General features: G+C 43.8%; 1 long non-coding RNA gene across 1 annotated transcript; it reads right to left on the bottom strand.

Annotated features, from left to right (window-relative positions):
• Nucleotides 1-9,170: 9,170 nt before the first annotated feature.
• On the bottom strand, nt 9,171-16,268 carry LOC137334852 (uncharacterized). The gene is made up of 3 exons (XR_010966259.1): nt 16,155-16,268; nt 15,822-16,057; nt 9,171-12,056 (listed from the first exon to the last, which is right to left on the bottom strand). It is a non-coding gene; the product is annotated as an uncharacterized lncRNA (long non-coding RNA).
• Between the last annotated feature and the right edge of the window lie 2,557 nt (nt 16,269-18,825).

The raw sequence follows: 18,825 nt of genomic DNA, 5'->3' as shown, positions 1-18,825 counted from the left end.
CATTTAAACAGAGGGAGTCAGTCCGAACCGACCATTTAAACAGAGGGAGTCAGTCCGAACCGACCATTTAAACAGAGAGAGTCAGTCCGAACCGAGCATTTAAACAGAGGGAGTCAGTCCGAACTGACCATTTAAACAGAGGGAGTCAGCCCGAACCGACCATTTAAACAGAGGGAGTCAGTCCGAACCGACCATTTAAACAGAGGGTGTCAGCCCGAACCGACCATTTAAACAGAGGGAGTCAGTCCGAACTGACCATTTAAACAGAGGGAGTCAGTCCGAACTGACCATTTAAACAGAGGGAGTCAGTCCGAACCGACCATTTAAACAGAGGGTGTCAGCCCGAACCGACCATTTAAACAGAGGGAGTCAGTCCGAACCGACCATTTAAACAGAGGGAGTCAGTCCGAACCGACCATTTAAACAGAGGGAGTCAGTCCGAACTGACCATTTAAACAGAGGGAGTCAGTCCGAACTGACCATTTAAACAGAGGGAGTCAGTCCGAACCGACCATTTAAACAGAGGGAGTCAGTCCGAACTGACCATTTAAACAGAGGGAGTCAGTCCGAACTGACCATTTAAACAGAGGGAGTCAGTCCGAACCGACCATTTAAACAGAGGGAGTCAGCCCGAACCGACCATTTAAACAGTGGGAGTCAGTCCGAACCGACCATTTAAACAGAGGGAGTCAGTCCGAACTGACCATTTAAACAGAGGGAGTCAGTCCGAACCGACCATTTAAACAGAGGGAGTCAGCCCGAACTGACCATTTAAACAGAGGGAGTCAGTCCGAACTGACCATTTAAACAGAGGGAGTCAGCCCGAACCGACCATTTAAACAGAGGGAGTCAGTCCGAACCGACCATTTAAACAGAGAGAGTCAGCCCGAACCGACCATTTAAACAGAGGGAGTCAGTCCGAACTGACCATTTAAACAGAGGGAGTCAGTCCGAACTGACCATTTAAACAGAGGGAGTCAGCCCGAACCGACCATTTAAACAGAGGGAGTCAGCCCGAACCGACCATTTAAACAGAGGGAGTCAGCCCGAACCGACCATTTAAACAGAGGGAGTCAGCCCGAACCGACCATTTAAACAGAGGGAGTCAGTCCGAACTGACCATTTAAACAGAGGGAGTCAGTCCGAACCGACCATTTAAACAGAGGGAGTCAGTCCGAACCGACCATTTAAACAGAGGGAGTCAGTCCGAACCGACCATTTAAACAGAGGGAGTCAGTCCGAACCGACCATTTAAACAGAGGGAGTCAGTCCGAACCGACCATTTAAACAGAGGGAGTCAGCCCGAACTGACCATTTAAACAGAGGGAGTCAGTCCGAACCGACCATTTAAACAGAGGGAGTCAGTCCGAACCGACCATTTAAACAGAGGGAGTCAGTCCGAACCGACCATTTAAACAGAGGGAGTCAGTCCGAACCGACCATTTAAACAGAGGGAGTCAGTCCGAACCGACCATTTAAACAGAGGGAGTCAGTCCGAACCGACCATTTAAACAGAGGGAGTCAGTCCGAACCGACCATTTAAACAGAGGGAGTCAGTCCGAACTGACCATTTAAACAGAGGGAGTCAGTCCGAACCGACCATTTAAACAGTGGGAGTCAGTCCGAACTGACCATTTAAACAGAGGGAGTCAGTCCGAACTGACCATTTAAACAGAGGGAGTCAGTCCGAACCGACCATTTAAACAGAGGGAGTCAGTCCGAACTGACCATTTAAACAGAGGGAGTCAGTCCGAACCGACCATTTAAACAGAGGGAGTCAGTCCGAACCGACCATTTAAACAGAGGGAGTCAGTCCGAACCGACCATTTAAACAGAGGGAGTCAGTCCGAACTGACCATTTAAACAGAGGGAGTCAGTCCGAACTGACCATTTAAACAGAGGGAGTCAGTCCGAACTGACCATTTAAACAGAGGGAGTCAGCCCGAACCGACCATTTAAACAGTGGGAGTCAGCCCGAACTGACCATTTGAACAGAGGGAGTCAGTCCGAACTGACCATTTAAACAGAGGGAGTCAGTCCGAACCGACCATTTAAACAGAGGGAGTCAGTCCGAACTGACCATTTAAACAGTGGGAGTCAGTCCGAACTGACCATTTAAACAGAGGGAGTCAGCCCGAACCGACCATTTAAACAGAGGGAGTCAGTCCGAACCGACCATTTAAACAGAGGGAGTCAGTCCGAACTGACCATTTAAACAGAGGGAGTCAGCCCGAACCGACCATTTAAACAGAGGGAGTCAGCCCGAACTGACCATTCAAACAGAGGGAGTCAGTCCGAACTGACCATTTAAACAGAGGGAGTCAGCCCGAACCGACCATTTAAACAGAGGGAGTCAGCCCGAACTGACCATTTAAACAGAGGGAGTCAGCCCGAACTGACCATTCAAACAGAGGGAGTCAGTCCGAACTGACCATTTAAACAGAGGGAGTCAGCCCGAACCGACCATTTAAACAGAGGGAGTCAGCCCGAACTGACCATTTAAACAGAGGGAGTCAGTCCGAACTGACCATTTAAACAGAGGGAGTCAGTCCGAACTGACCATTTAAACAGAGGGAGTCAGCCCGAACCGACCATTTAAACAGTGGGAGTCAGCCCGAACTGACCATTTGAACAGAGGGAGTCAGTCCGAACTGACCATTTAAACAGAGGGAGTCAGTCCGAACCGACCATTTAAACAGAGGGAGTCAGTCCGAACTGACCATTTAAACAGTGGGAGTCAGTCCGAACTGACCATTTAAACAGAGGGAGTCAGCCCGAACCGACCATTTAAACAGAGGGAGTCAGTCCGAACCGACCATTTAAACAGAGGGAGTCAGTCCGAACTGACCATTTAAACAGAGGGAGTCAGCCCGAACCGACCATTTAAACAGAGGGAGTCAGCCCGAACTGACCATTCAAACAGAGGGAGTCAGTCCGAACCGACCATTTAAACAGAGGGAGTCAGTCCGAACTTCCTATTTAAACAGAGGGAGTCAGCCCGAACTGACCATTTAAACAGAGGGAGTCAGCCCGAACCGACCATTTAAACAGAGGGAGTCAGTCCGAACCGACCATTTAAACAGAGGGAGTCAGTCCGAACCGACCCTTTAAACAGAGGGAGTCAGTCCGAACTGACCATTTAAACAGAGGGAGTCAGTCCGAACCGACCCTTTAAACAGAGGGAGTCAGTCCGAACTGACCATTTAAACAGTGGGAGTCAGTCCAAACCGACCCTTTAAACAGAGGGAGTCAGTCCGAACCGACCCTTTAAACAGAGGGAGTCAGTCCGAACCGACCATTTAAACAGAGGGAGTCAGTCCGAACTGACCATTTAAACAGAGGGAGTCAGTCCGAACTGACCATTTAAACAGAGGGAGTCAGCCCGAACCGACCATTTAAACAGAGGGAGTCAGCCCGAACCGACCATTTAAACAGAGGGAGTCAGTCCGAACTGACCATTTAAACAGAGGGAGTCAGTCCGAACCGACCATTTAAACAGAGGGAGTCAGTCCGAACTGACCATTTAAACAGAGGGAGTCAGTCCGAACTGACCATTTAAACAGAGGGAGTCAGCCCGAACCGACCCTTTAAACAGAGGGAGTCAGTCCAAACCGACCCTTTAAACAGAGGGAGTCAGTCCGAACTGACCATTTAAACAGAGGGAGTCAGTCCGAACCGACCCTTTAAACAGAGGGAGTCAGCCCGAACCGACCATTTAAACAGAGGGAGTCAGTCCGAACCGACCATTTAAACAGTGGGAGTCAGTCCAAACCGACCCTTTAAACAGAGGGAGTCAGTCCGAACCGACCCTTTAAACAGAGGGAGTCAGTCCGAACTGACCATTTAAACAGAGGGAGTCAGTCCGAACTGACCATTTAAACAGAGGGAGTCAGCCCGAACCGACCATTTAAACAGAGGGAGTCAGCCCGAACCGACCATTTAAACAGAGGGAGTCAGTCCGAACCGACCATTTAAATAGTTGAGAGTCTCCCTATTTAAACCGCTATTCAGTATTGAAATGGGACTTTTTATCAAACTGCCCATAGATTAAAGTGAGGAACAAAACCACAAAGAACATGTGGCTCTAACACAAGAGAGAGCACGTCCCCACCGGAATCGAATCAATGGCAGCAGAGATAGCACACAGAGGGAGCAGTGCAACTGAAACTCTCCTCACCTCATCCCTCTGTCTCCCCTCCATTTCTCAGTGCCAACTCTACATCTTTTAATTTGTTTTTTAATTGACGGCCAACATCCAGCCCCACATAGACCCATCTAAACACGCAGCCAATGACTGGAGATAGTGTTAAACCCACTCACTCCTTTCTGGAGCATTTCTTTCCCATCGCAGACACCCAGATTTAGCAAAATATGATGGTTCCCCGCCCCCCAACCTTTGTGGACTTTGTGCACCTCCCAAGGTAAAGTGATTCAAATTACTCTGATCTCTGGATTATTACTTGAGCCACGAGTAAATTACCACAGGGTGTATAAAATTAGAGTATTAAATTCGTGGCTCAAAGATTGATGTGGGAGAAATGAGTTTCGATTCACGGGGCACTGGCACCAGTACTGGGGAAAGTGGGAGCTGTACCGTTGGGACCTTCATCTGAACCGTGCTGGGGCCAGTGTTCTGGCGAATCGTATAACTAGGGCGGTAGAGAGGGCTTTAAACTAAATAATGGGGGTGAGGGATCAAGTAAGGGAAGATGCGATAAATTAAAGAAAGAAGACAAGGCAAGAGAGCAAGGTAGCAATAAGGGAAATGATAATCAGAGCGTGCAAACTTAACAGTGGGCCAGCAGATAAGGCTAGAGGTTGCAAAAATAGTAAAAAGGCTTTGTATCTGAATGCGCATACCATTTGTAACAAAATGGATGAATTGACAGCTCAAATAGAAATAAATATGTAGAATCTGATACCCATTACAGAGACATGGCTGCAAGATGACAAAGGCTGGGACCTGAATATTCAAGGGTATTTGACATTTCGGAAGGACAGGAAGCTCGGAAAAGGAGGAGAAATTACCTTAGTTCTAAAGACCAATATGTAGAATCAGTTTGGGTAGAGATGAGAAATAGTAAAGGCAAGAAGTCACTTGTGGGAGTAGTTTATAGGCCCCCTAACAGTAACCACACTGTAGGACAGGATATACAGGAAGAAATAATGAGGGCTTGTGAGAAAGGAACAGCGATAATCATGGGTGATTTTAATCTACATATAGATTGGGAGAATCTAATTGGCAAAGGTAGCCTGGAAGATGAGTTCACAGAGTGCTTTCAGGACAGCTTCTTAGAGCAGCACGTTCTAAAGCCAACCAGAGAGCAGGCTAGTCCAGATCTGGTAATGTGTAATGAGACAGGATTAATTAATGACCTCACTGTAAATGAGCCTCTAGGTAGCAGTGATCACAATATGATTGAATTTCGCATTCAGTTTGAGGGAGAGAAGAGTAAGTCTAAGACTAGTGTTTTAAACTTAAATAAGGGCAATTATGAAGGCATGAAGACAGAGCTGGCTAAAGTGAACTGGGAACTTAGGTTAAGGGATAGCTCAGTAGAGATGCAGTGGCAGACATTTAATGAGATATTTTATAACATTCAGCAAAGATACATTCCAGTGAGAAAGAAAGACTCTAGGGGAACGGCGTACCATCCATGGCTAACTAAGGAAGTTAAAGATAGTATCAAATTGAAAGAGAAAGCATATAATTCGACGAAGATTAGTGATAGGTTGGAAGATTGGACAGAATACAAAAAACAGCAAAGAATGACTAAAAGAATATTAAGGAGGGAGAAATTAGAGTACGAGAGAAAGCTAGATAGAAATATAAAAACAGATAGTAGGAGTTTCTACAGGTATTTAAAAAGGAAAAGAGTAAGTAAAGTGAGTCTTAATCCTCGAGAGAGAGTGTCTGGGGAATTAATAGTGGAGAATAAGGAAATGGCGGATGAATTGAACAGATATTTTGCCTCCATCTTCACTGTAGAGGATACAAATAACATGCCAGAAATAATTGTGAATCAAGAGGTGAAAGAGAGGGAGGAACTTAAAACATTTACAATCACCAGGGAAAGGGTTCTGAAAAAATTATTAGAACTAAAAGCTGACAAGTCCCCAGGTCCTGACGGACTTCATCCTAGGGCCTTAAAAGAAGTGGCTGCAGAGATAGTAGATGCATTGGTGTTAATTTTCCAAAATTCCCTAGATTCTGGAAGTGTCCCATCAGATTGGAAAATAGCGAATGTAACTCCTCTATTCGAGAAAGGAGGGAGACAGGAAACTACATGCCAGTGAGCTTAACATCTGTCATAGGGAAAATGCTAGAATCTATTATTAAGGAGATTATAGCAGGACACTTAGAAAATCTCAATGCAATCAGGCAGAGTCAACACGGCTTTGAGAAAGGGAAATCATGTTTGATTAATTTATTAAAGTTCTTTGAGGAAGTAACAAGCAACGTGGATAAAGGGGATCCTGTGGATGTGGTGTACTTGGATTTCCAGAAGGCTTTTGGCAAGATGCCACATCAAAGACTACTACACAAAATAAGAGCTCATGGTGTAGGCAGTAACATGTTAGCATAGATAAAGGATTAGTTAGCTAACAGGAAACAGAGAGTAGGCATAAATGGGCTATTTTCAGGTTGGCAAGATGTGGGATGGCAGGACTGATGTATGAGGAGAGATTGGGTCGACTCGGCCTATATTCAATAGAGTTTAGAAGAATGAGAGGTGATCTCATCGAAACATATAAAATTCTAAGAGGACTAGACAGACGAGATGCAGGGAGGATGTTCCCGATGGCTGGGGAGTCCAGAACCAGGGGTCACAGTCTCAGGATACGGGGTATGCCATTTAGAACCGAGATGAGGAGAAATTTCTTCATGCAGAGGGTGGTGAACTGATAGAATTCTCTACCACAGAAGGCAGTGGAGGCCAAGTCATTAGATGTATTCAAGAAGGAGGTGGAAATATTTCTTAATGCTAAAGGGATCAAGGGATATGAGGAAAAAGTGGGAACAGGGTACTGAGTTAGACGATCAGCCATGATCATTTTGAATGGCGGAGCAGGCCCAAAAGGCCAAATGGCCTACTCTTGCTCCTATTTTCTATGTTTCTACTTAACGAGTGGAGTGCCACAGGGATCAGTGCTTGGGCCTCAACTATTTACAATCTATCTCAATGACTTGGATGAAGGGACCGAATGTATGGTTGCTAAATTTGCTGATGACACAAAGGTAGGTAGGAAAGTAAGTTGTAAAGTGGACAGAAGGAGTCTGCAAAGGGATATAGATAGGGTAAGTGAGTGGGCAAAAATTTGGCAGATGGAGTATAATGTGGGAAGATGAGAACTTGTCCACTTTGGCAGGAGGAATAGAAAAGCAGTATATTATTTAAATGGAGAGAGATTACAGAACTCTGAGGTACAGAGGGATCTGGGTGTCCTAGTACATGAATCACAAAAAGTTAGTATGCAGGTACAGCAAGTGATTAGGAAGGCAAATGGAATGTTGTCATTTATTGCAAGGGGAATGGAATATAAAAGTAGAGATGTTTTACTACAGTTGTACAGGCCATTGGTGAGACCACATCTAGAATAGTGTGTGCAGTTTTGGTCTCCTTATTTAAGAAAGGACATAATTGCTTTAGAGGCGGTTCAGAGAAGGTTCACTCGACTGATTCCTGGGATGGGAGGATTATCTTATGAAGAAAGGTTGGACAAGTTGGGCCTGTATACACTGGAGTTTAGAAGAATGAGAGGTGATCTTATTGAAATATATAAGATCCTGAGGGGACGAGAAGGGGTAGATGCTGAGGGGATGTTTCTCCTTGTGTGTGAGAGTAGAACTAGGGGCCACAGTTTAAAAATAAAGGGTCTCCCATTTAAGATGGAGGTGAGGAGAATTTTTTCTGTCAGAGGGTTGTGTGTCTGTGGAACTCCCTTCCCCAGAGAGCGGTGGAGGCAGGGTCACTGAATATTTTTAAGGCTGAGTTAGATAGATTCCTGATTAACAAGGGAGTCAAAGGTTATAGTAGGTAGACGGGAAACTAGGGTTGAGGTCACAATCAGATTTGCCATGATCGTATCAAATGGCAGAGCAGGCTCGAGAGGCCGAATGGCCTATTCCTGCTCTTAATTCTTATGTTCATATGTAAATAGATTCCAAAAAATGAGCTGAATCAAATCAAATGCGAATTCTCAATACAAATAGATGTCAGAGTGGGGAAATAATCACAGAATTAAACTTTCGGAGCTGCTTCATTGATTCTAATGATTGAAGCAAAGAAAGTGCCTGGAGAGACCCTTAGCCTCTTCCTCGATTGGCTGGGCCTCATCTCCAGGCCTATTTGAGGAGTCGTTGAAGGGAGGCCAACTATTTAAACCTTTCACTGAAAGTGAGGAGAGGGGTCAGGAGAAGTTTCTTTCCAGTTATTTGGACCCTGGAATTTTTTGCCAGGGGGAATGGTTGGGGCAAAGACCATTGGATCCTTTAGGGGAAAGTGGGATCAACATTTGAAGCAGAGGTTCACAGCGACTGCCTACAGTCTGTGGGCCATAGTTTGGACACTAAGGTCACCGGGTCTGTTATTTCTACCAGCTCCACCTTGACTTATTCTGACATCTATTTATATTATTAATTTGCTCCCCTCCTCCACCCTCCCCTGGGCAGGACCTTCACGTCCAGCCATCTTGTCCCTGTATCACCATCAAGCAGCAACCCTGCTCCAAACCCAGGCTCAGTTGGGCACTGCTCGGGGTTAACTGTACTGGTACTGGAGAAGGCCCAGTCCATCCAGTCATTTCTGACCGACGTCGGCTGAAGCTCCACCTTGGGACTGTACAGGAAAGTCTCGAGGTGGGGATGCTCCGGTTGCTGCCTCCATGGTGTAGATTGGGACGGGCTAGTTAAGGCCACTCGCAAACCAGCCCCTGCCATCCCAGTCCACAACATGCGGTGAAGCCCCGGTGCCAACTTGTACCGAGGCCTCCTGGGATAAAGATGTAAAGTCCTTCTCTGGCACCAGCTGACTCTGAGGTGTCCGTGCCTACTGGTGCCAGAATCAGGTTGGTGAGTCCTTCACCAGAGACATCCGTCATGCCCTCTGGTGACGCTGTCGAAAAGAACTTAATTACCTATTACACACAATGCATTAACTCCAAAACACTTATTTTCAGACAAGTAAGAATTTATTACCAAGAAGCTTGTATACAAGGGAAGTCCACCTCAATCAAAGGTTGAGGCTACGACTTCGAAAGACAAAGGATTTAGCTTTCTTTTTATACACTTACTTTAGTAATGTTTGTCTATCATTGAATATAGGCGTACATGTACAATCTCATTGGTTCAAGTGTTTTAGTCAATCAAAAATAGGGACCCAACCCCCAGGCCCCCATCCCCCTCGGTGGCCTCTCACAGGATCTGGGAAAGGTACGTTGCTTTAGCAACACAGCTCCCTTATCAGTAGAGACTGTCTTGGTCTCAAGGTTATGTGGTCATTAATTTCTGTTGGTTAGACAGTTATCTCATAAGCAAAGACAATAGCCCTTCTGTGTGTCTTTGCTGGGAAAGTGTCTTTGCTGGGAAAGTGTACACTCCAAGCTTCTCATTAAATTCAGCTGGTTAGCTAACATGGTCAACTTATTCCATCACGCTTTGCTTCTATAATGGTTCAATATTTCTACATTAATATGGTCAGCTTTATGGTTTAAGTGTATTAGAAAGTCAATTTAGTAAGGCAAAGCTTATAGTTTTCCACATTCCCACCTTTTGTCCTACATATATATAGATAAAAGGACAACACTTTAATAAGGCATTATTCCACCCAGACGTTCAAACTCCTCCTGTGTTGCCTCATCCTGTGTCACCCCTACTTGCACCATCAAATTTGTGGGCGCTATATGTGTACCCAGGTTGGACATCATAACACAGCAGCATTTGACAAAGCAATAGGCTATAAGAATTATAACAATAGATATGACTAGTCCCTGAACTAGAGAAGTCCCAATAGAACCCAGTCATCCTGTTGCCCAGCCCCAAAGAGTGAATGAAGGGGGCTGCTTGAATTTCTTAACTTCCCTTTGGATGTGATTGGCCAAATTAGTAATATTCTCTGAACTATCCGGTATGTAGGTACAACATTCAGATCCAATTAGTGCGCATGTTCCTCCTTTCTCTGCCAATAGGTAACCAAGGGCCATACGGTTTTGAAAGGTGACCGTACGAATGGCTGTCATTTCTGCACTTATTTCCTTTAAGGCTTCTGCCGTATCATTAGCAACTATTTCCCAGATATTGGCTAATTTAATAATTTCTCTGGTGGCCATGCTCACTCCCCAACTAGGGAAAGCAATGGCCCAGAATCGGTCAGCCTCAGTAATTACCCTCTTTACTCGTTGCCCAGCAGGATATTGAGGCAGGGATGATGAGTGTCGGATATATGGGATCACATATCCCAAGTAACATGATCCGGTCCATCTTTGAGGCAACCATGGGTCTGCCTTGTGGCCACAAATAAAGTAGGTTTCATTATATGCAGTAACTGCAGGGGAATTCTTTATGTTTATTCTATCTATGTAAATTTGGCCACCTGTGCAAGGCTTCCATCTGATGGTACTACTGATGCTGGTTACTGTCATATTTATATACTGAGTGCAATTACTCCATCCCATTACATCACCCCCTACTGAATTCTTACTCAAACATATTGCTCCATTAGTTCTTGGTGTATTTGTAAGGATTAGAAAAGGAGGTTTATGGGTCTGATCGTAATTAGGTTGGTACCACCCCCGAAATCTGGTTTCACATTTTGTTGTGATTGTGTACTCCTTCCATTGCTTTCTCACAAACATTGTCTTATTTGTTCTCGCACTCATCCAGCCACTATCTCGCATTCTGTTCCCATTAATTTCAATTTGATTTATTACCCACTCCGCTATTTCTTGGGAAGTTAGGGGGACTGGTCTGAGTGGAAAGCCTCCCTTGGATTGAATTGGGATATGTGAGCACACCCAGCAACTAGAGATACCTTGACGCTTTGCATACATATATGACATGTATAAAAAAGTATTGACATGCAGTTCTCTTGAAACACGATTGAGTCTGCTTGCAGCAGGGGTTGTAGCAGGTTTTATGCCAGTTCCCACCCACACGATCAGGCATGCCGAGCCAATTATTCTCATATGATTTAAAAGTTTAGGACATGCCATGCTGCAACAGTCTCTTATAACAGTTTAATTAATCAGTCAGTTTTTTTTTTCTGGTACACCACCGCCGGGGTCCTTGTATGGGGATTTATGGGTTAATTAATCAACTACTAGGCCTGACCTTTGAACTCGAGATTGGGACCCACCCCTTTATATTCCTTAATCCAAATTCTTATCCCTATAATATCCTCTTAGATGCTGTACCTCATCTTAACCAGGTTCCCTTCGTGTTGGCCACCAGTCCGGGTGGAAGAGAGGCAGAGCATCTGATAATCCTATCAAACTATAATTTTCTTCCCTTTTACATGCACCTTACCCCAGCGGGTGCTACTCCCGGTACCATTAAGTTGTTTTCTTAGTTGAAATCACAGAGACAATGGGGACATTCTCACCCAGGCTCTGTTTTACTACCTTTGCCAAACCCTTCATCCTCTGCTTACATTTATTACATGCAATGAAAATCAAGAAGGACATTACAACAAACTGCACTACGACTAATACATGTGACATTAATCTAATCCAAGGATGGATCTGTATATTCAGTCCCAAATTCCAGAGGTCATCCCACCAAGTGGTGACTTTAATTTGGTCAATGTCATGCTTAATGTTGTTATTGTCCTGTTGTAGGTTATAATAAACCTTCTGGGAGAGGCGTATCTCCATTCGCAATGCTTTCAAGTATTTAGGCAACAGGGGTGTCAGATACCCAAATGTGTCCTGATATTCTTTTAAGTCCTTTTTTGACATCCTCAGAAACTTGTAAGGTGGTGAGGTTATGCCGGTGTATCTCTACCAGTTCCTCGGGTCCAATCCGAACCAGGACTTCAGGAATGGAGTAGAATTCTGGACTTAAAATATCACAAGTTAGATTGGCATATTTAAACGTTTTCAAATTAGTTGTAACACAATATTCGCCCTCTCCGGCATATGCCACTTGAGTGGGTTTTAGATCTGCCTCTAGGGCTTCCATGGTACCGGTATTATTAAACCCACGCTGTGCTTCTGGGCTGTGTCCAACACTATGTGGACATACAGTAACAGCATGTCTAGTAACACATCCCTTTAATTTTGTTTCAGCCAAATTCCCTTTAAAAAAATTTTTTTCAGCATATGGTAACATATTGTGATGGGATATGTGCATTCCATCCTTCACTACCCCAATATTCTGTACTTGGTACACCTCTCGTCACTGGGTTTCGGGTGCTATCACTAGTATTACTAGTACCAACCCTAGGAGCCGTCCTCCGTCAGGTTTACACTCCACTTGAGTGGGGTACACCCGCACCATTGCCCTGAATTGGCAAGGGGTGATGTTCTTGTTTGGTAACAGCCACTTGGAGGTACCACCTCCATCATGCCCACAGGTCAGGCTCACCCTCAGTTTGTTGATTCGTTATTCATAAGGGTACTTCCCCTGCCTGTATCTGGGCTAGGTTCTCTCATGTCTGTTCCACAATCCAGTTACCATATGTACTGCAGATGTCATTAGCAGCCGCCTGCTAAGATACGTTATATTCCTCTTTTATTAATTTATTAATGGTTTGGGCACGTGTTTCTAGCACTGTAGCTATCCTGTGCAAATGTATGATCAGTATTTGATCCTCAGACAATTCCTTATCTGTATTTTCATTTATTTTTAAATATATCTTTAATGCAATGCCCTAAATCTCTGACCTTTTGATCTAATATTGCCAAATCAATGTTACTGTCCGATACAATATTTACAGTCAGCTCCAATATCCCAAAATTTATTTATTTTACGTAATTTCTTCTTGAATCGCTTTTCATTTCCCAAAATATCCCACTATATTGTGCCCGAGTCCCTTCTATCATTTCACAATTATCCCAACTTGAGAGCAGTATTGTTGGACTGACAGGACTTGTCAATGTAAAATTTTTCTTCCCTCTCGAAAAGAATTCTTCCTTGATACACAGCATTCAATAGGAACCATTTAGACTGGACTTCTTTTATTTTAAATATAATTTGATTATCCCCTTAAATTACAAGTAAATCTTTCCTTTCTCGAGTGCTTGAATAGCAACTCATATAAATTTTTCTTATCAATTCCAATTTCAGAAACATATTATGTCCAGGCTTTGTGGTTTTATAGTAGAGACAGAAGTACTTGTAATTACTTTTGGATGTAACTCCCATATCTTCCCACCTCGAGCACTCTGTCTCGGAAGACAATAAATGGGTTAAAACAAAACAAATCAAAATGTTTTCAAAAGAAGAGAATCAGGTTGATATCACCACGCTGTGACATTTGGTATCTGCTGATGTCTGCAGCTAAAGTCTTAAATTTTTAACACCACTGGATCGTTTCCTGCACCAAATCTCTCCAGCAAAGGTTGCACCGTAACTTTGTAAAGCCATTTTATGTCAAAGAACTACTCCTGGTAATCCTGCACCATCAACACTCACGTGGTTCCAAAAACCAGGGTCACCTGTTTTAAAAGAAACAGAGAAAATCCATTGCAGCTCTTCTTGAGAGCCCAAGGGGTTAATTTGTCAAATCATCATTTATTATTTATTTATCCAAAGGAATAATCCTTTTACCCGAAACAAATCCAGAAAATAAAACAGGAGAGAGAATTTGCCTAGTCCCTCTCTCGCTCTCTGTCTGGAGCGCGCAGCCTGTCTGAAATCTTTTACGCTGTCCACCTCCATTCCATGTCTTGCTTTGTTTTAACACTTGAGTTAGGAGGTGTTGATATAATGGTTGAGTTTTCTTAGCATTCTCAGTGCGAGTTATATAATTTGTCAGGGAAGGTCTCCCCTCTTTGGTCAGATCTTGTATTGTATCTACTATTCGTGAATAGCCCCCGAACTTGTCGAACTTCGTTATCATACTGTGGCGGGGTAAAACTGATAGGCGTTTAGTACCCTGTGTCAGTACATAGCTCAAGTAATGGACTTCCAATTCTAACCTATACCAATTGTTACCTCATGTTCACCTGTGTTCTGGGCAAGCCTCAGACAGTTCTCAACCGACTGGGTCATTTCTATCTGTTTGAACTGCTCTTGGCATGACAGTCTGGCTTCTTGGGATGGAAGGGGTTAACATTAACTTGCTCTTGTGGTAGGAGTAATTTGATACTACTCCCTCTGAGATTAAGTTTCCACAATCAAAATTTCTCTTCACACAGGTTTGACTGATTTTTTTTCACATTTATGGATTGCTTTTACACTATATATTTGCACACTATTTTGAGATTTATTTTTAATCATAGTGTTTAATCAATCACAATAGCACAAAATGCTTCGAAGATCAGTTTAATTTATAACTAGAGATCATCCTGCAAATGTAACTTGTAATTCTTTAAATCTGCACTTTGTCTTTTCTTTACAATTAAACCTCATTTTGTCTTGGTGAATTTCACATAAATTCTTTTGTTTAGAAAAAATTCATACCGGGAAATAACCTCTCCCATCGTACATTTTAGTTTATAGTTAGTCTTCGTAAGTTTTATAATTTGCTCGTCATACACAACTATAGCTTTCCAATTATTTATTTTTCACATAGTTTTAGTGGGTTTGATTATAACCAACTCTCCGAGTTGTTCCAGGTTTCCGACTTTTCCTATCACTGTGATACCAGATAGCTTTTTTTCTGTCCCGTTAATTTTTTAAACCTTTTTTTAAACCACAGCCAATCACAAAAATAAAAATTCAAAATGCCAATTTTTTAGAAGATCCCATGTCTGGAATTTAACATGCCCACATTTTATAAGAACCAGAATTTAATAGGTCACTTAACCTCAATAACTCCAATTTTAATTCAGCAATATCAGAATTGAACACAAGACAAAACAGATACATTACAGAAAAGAAGAAAACACGTAAGACGCAGTAAGAAGGGGGCGTGGCCCACAACACCGAAAAAAACCCACACAATCAGGACAGGCTTTTTAAAAGAGACAGTACACCAAAACAAAAGGACCCTTTCTTTTCCGGGTCTCTGTCTTTTAAACATTTTTCTAGTCACTTAATTCTATCCATATTAAATGTACCGTCTTTGGGAAAGGGATTCTTTCTTAGTTCTGGTCCATTTGGACCAAACTATCAACTCGTCAGTTGATTCTTTTCCAAAGTTTCTGTACATGTAAGCAGCAGGTGTTCCCTTTGGAGGGATTTTGCCAGCGTTGGCGCCCATGGCTTATAGTTTATACAATAGTTTATACAATCCTCCACACTGTAATTACACAACAATCAAGACCTATCTTAACTATCACAATTCTATACTTGATAATTCAGCTGATTGGACAAGACGTCATGTGTTCTCTACATCCACCTTAACCAGCTCAGACTAGGTGCGTGAGAGAAACGTCTGCACTTAGTTGAATCAGCTGACTTACGCAAGATCTTTTTTTAAAAAGTGCTCTTACACTTGAGCACTATCAGTGTTTCTACCTAAACACTTAATTCAGGTAAACCAGAATTTTGCACTTTTTCCGAATCCACGACATCCACACCAGTCTGCGTTTGTCGCCACTACAGACTTGCAAATTTCGCACTTTTCCGAATTACGCAACATTTAGTCTGCGCTTATCCAAATTATAAATTTACACTAAAAAAAATTTTAAAAAAAAACAAGTCTGTAACTGGTTACCTTTTCTTCTGGCGCCTCTCCACGAGGAGGTGACAGTCTATCGATCCCATACAGCAACCTCAACTTCACTCCTAGTATCACCGGTATTCACAGATCTACTCCATTATTGCTCTCTCTCAGCCCGTTACGACAACACCGCAGCTGACAATATTGAGTAATCTGTCACACATCACACTTTTCCCCTTTTTCTTTCCTTGTCTATACGAAACACATTTCCTATGATCGCCTTCCAATTCCTAAAGGCAAACAGAAGAATTAGTCACGTCAGTTAATGCATACACCTTTCAATCGCTGTGTGTCTGGGCTTGCACAGACAACTGTGTCCGCACTTACCGGAGATCACAAGCGATCTCGGTGGGACCTCCAAGAAACTGTCGAAAAGAACTTAATTACCTATTATACACAATGCATTAACTCCAAAACACTTATTTTCAGACAAGTAAGAATTTATTACCAAGAAGCTTGTATACAAGGGAAGTCCACCTCAATCAAAGGTTGAGGCTACGACTTCGAAAGACAAAGGATTTAGCTTTCTTTTTATACACTTACTTTAGTAATGTTTGTCTATCATTGAATATAGGCATACATGTACAATCTCATTGGTTCAAGTGTTTTAGTCAATCAAAAATAGGGACCCAACCCCCAGGCCCCCATCCCCCTCGGTGGCCTCTCACAGGATCTGGGAAAGGTACGTTGCTTTAGCAACACAGCTCCCTTATCAGTAGAGACTGTCTTGGTCTCAAGGTTATGTGGTCATTAATTTCTGTTAGTTAGACAGTTATCTCATAAGCAAAGACAATAGCCCTTCTGTGTGTCTTTGCTGGGAAAGTGTCTTTGCTGGGAAAGTGTACACTCCAAGCTTCTCATTAAATTCAGCTGGTGAGCTAACATGGTCAACTTATTCCATCACGCTTTGCTTCTATAATGGTTCAATATTTCTACATTAATATGGTCAGCTTTATGGTTTAAGTGTATTAGAAAGTCAATTTAGTAAGGCAAAGCTTATAGTTTTCCACAACGCCAACCCAGTCCCGGGACATCGGTCTCCAGTTTGCACCAGTTCATTTGGGGGCACCACCCTCGGAGAACTCGACCCCGCTCAGGGTCACCTGTGCTGCGGGTGAGTTCAACTTTGGTGAGGGCAGTCACGGGTCTCTGTTCACTTTTTATAGATCTGTGTCTCCCCCCCCGCCCACCACTGTGAAGCAACCTTCAGCCGCTCCCTACAATTCCTGAGGGGCATCCATGTTCCAAGGTCTCTCATTCCTAGGGAGGTTACGTCTGCCTCAGTGGCACCTCCCCCGAGTGGCAGGGGCTTGTGTCTCGAGGGTTTAACTCGATCGGCGTTGGTATTCATGAGCCCGTCGCTGGTATAGCCGCCCTCATCCCTGTTCCCACGGGCTAAATATCAACCTTCCCTGTCGGTTCAGCCCAAGGAAGCTGCCTGGAGGCTTCCTGCCTTTGGAAGCCCAGTTGGGAGTTTGATTCAGGCCATGACCTCCAGTAGCTGAGACTTATTCATGTCTTTAACACAAGGATGACCCAGAGTCTGAAACTGTCGTTTCCAGAAGTCCCTGCACCCAGGGGTTTGAATCTTAACTTGGGGTCTTGCAAAGGCCTCAGGCATTGACCATTGCTGCTCTCGTCCTACCAATTTCCAGGACATTGATAAGCACCCTCCGGTTATGGCCAAGGTAGACCATGTCCACAGTGCCTCCGCCACCCGTCCTCACACCTTGCAGTTCGCTGATCCAGCTGGCAAACTTTAGTCATGAAAGCATCGGAAGGAAGCTCACTGCCCAGGAAACTGGTCCTGTTCTACCCACCACAATCTAAATGGTGGGGCATGTGGGTCAGGTGCACCTCCTGCAGGGTTTGGCACATATCCCGTGTTCCCTGCCCCAAATCCACTGGGGCTGGCTTTACTTACCAGCAGACAAATGCCTTGCAGGAGAGTTGAGGGAGCAATCCCTGCCACAGAGTGAGGACCACCTTCAGAGAGCATCCACTGCAGCAGCAGGCTATGTGGGTGCCCTCAATGTAGGAGCAGCGTCCATCGTCCAGTGGATCTTGTTTCACCACTTAGCTTAGCTGTGCACCTTGGGCGTTCCTTCAGGAACTGCAGCAGCAACTACTGCAGCTGCCGTTTGATGCTGAGGGCTTCTGTGGTGAGCAAGTGGAGGAGCTGCTGCAGGGAGATAAGCATCTCCAGCAGAACTGTAGGAATTAAACACGACTTTCAGGATTCTAATTTAATCCAATCCAAGGACTGGTTTGTGACAACAACAAGACCACCATGGGACTGGTATTATGGTTAAAGGCAAAACAGATTTATTAAACACATCACAATTAGTACAAAGAAAGTGATACTTAACAAAGAGAAATAGTCACAGTCTGTTCCTTGAAATCTTGGAAGTATCCCTCCAAGTGACTGCGGCAAGGTCTCTCTCTCACTCTCTCTCTCTCTCTCTCTGGCTGTGTTCTGTTGACTGAAGAGTTCTCCTCTTCCTTGTCAGAATCTTGTGCGCCTTCCTCAGCTTTTGAGGTCTCTTCTTATATCCTTTTTCAAGTCTATGTTTGCAGTTCACTATCACATCCACATCTCTCAGCCTTACCATTATTCATGTTTCTCAACCTTCAGAAGTTACATCCCAAGCATAACTCCTGGTACCGTCCGTGCCTTGTTGTTGCAGACTTAATGGTACCTTATCTTAGAGTTTACATTGCCAGCCTTCATAGGACCCCGTTGGTATAAACAGACTTTTATTCACTAGCTCGGGGACTTCAGTCCCATTTATCTACATGTCTTTAGATATTATGCCGTCGCAGCACATGCTCCCTTAGCCCCGTGATTTCTCAAGGTCTGTTAATTCCCACTTTAATGTTGTCAGCATTATGATAGTTTTAATTGCAAACTTGACTATAATAACCATCATGCACCCTTCTCGGCCCACCAGCCCTTTCTTATTAAACACATGTTACATGGTTCATACTATATTAATAC

Source organism: Heptranchias perlo, chromosome 2, assembly GCF_035084215.1.
Source record: "Heptranchias perlo isolate sHepPer1 chromosome 2, sHepPer1.hap1, whole genome shotgun sequence".
Classification (NCBI taxonomy): domain Eukaryota; kingdom Metazoa; phylum Chordata; class Chondrichthyes; order Hexanchiformes; family Hexanchidae; genus Heptranchias; species Heptranchias perlo.
The sequence above is the reverse complement of the archived record's forward strand: the minus strand, read 5'-3'. Positions and strand labels throughout refer to the sequence as shown.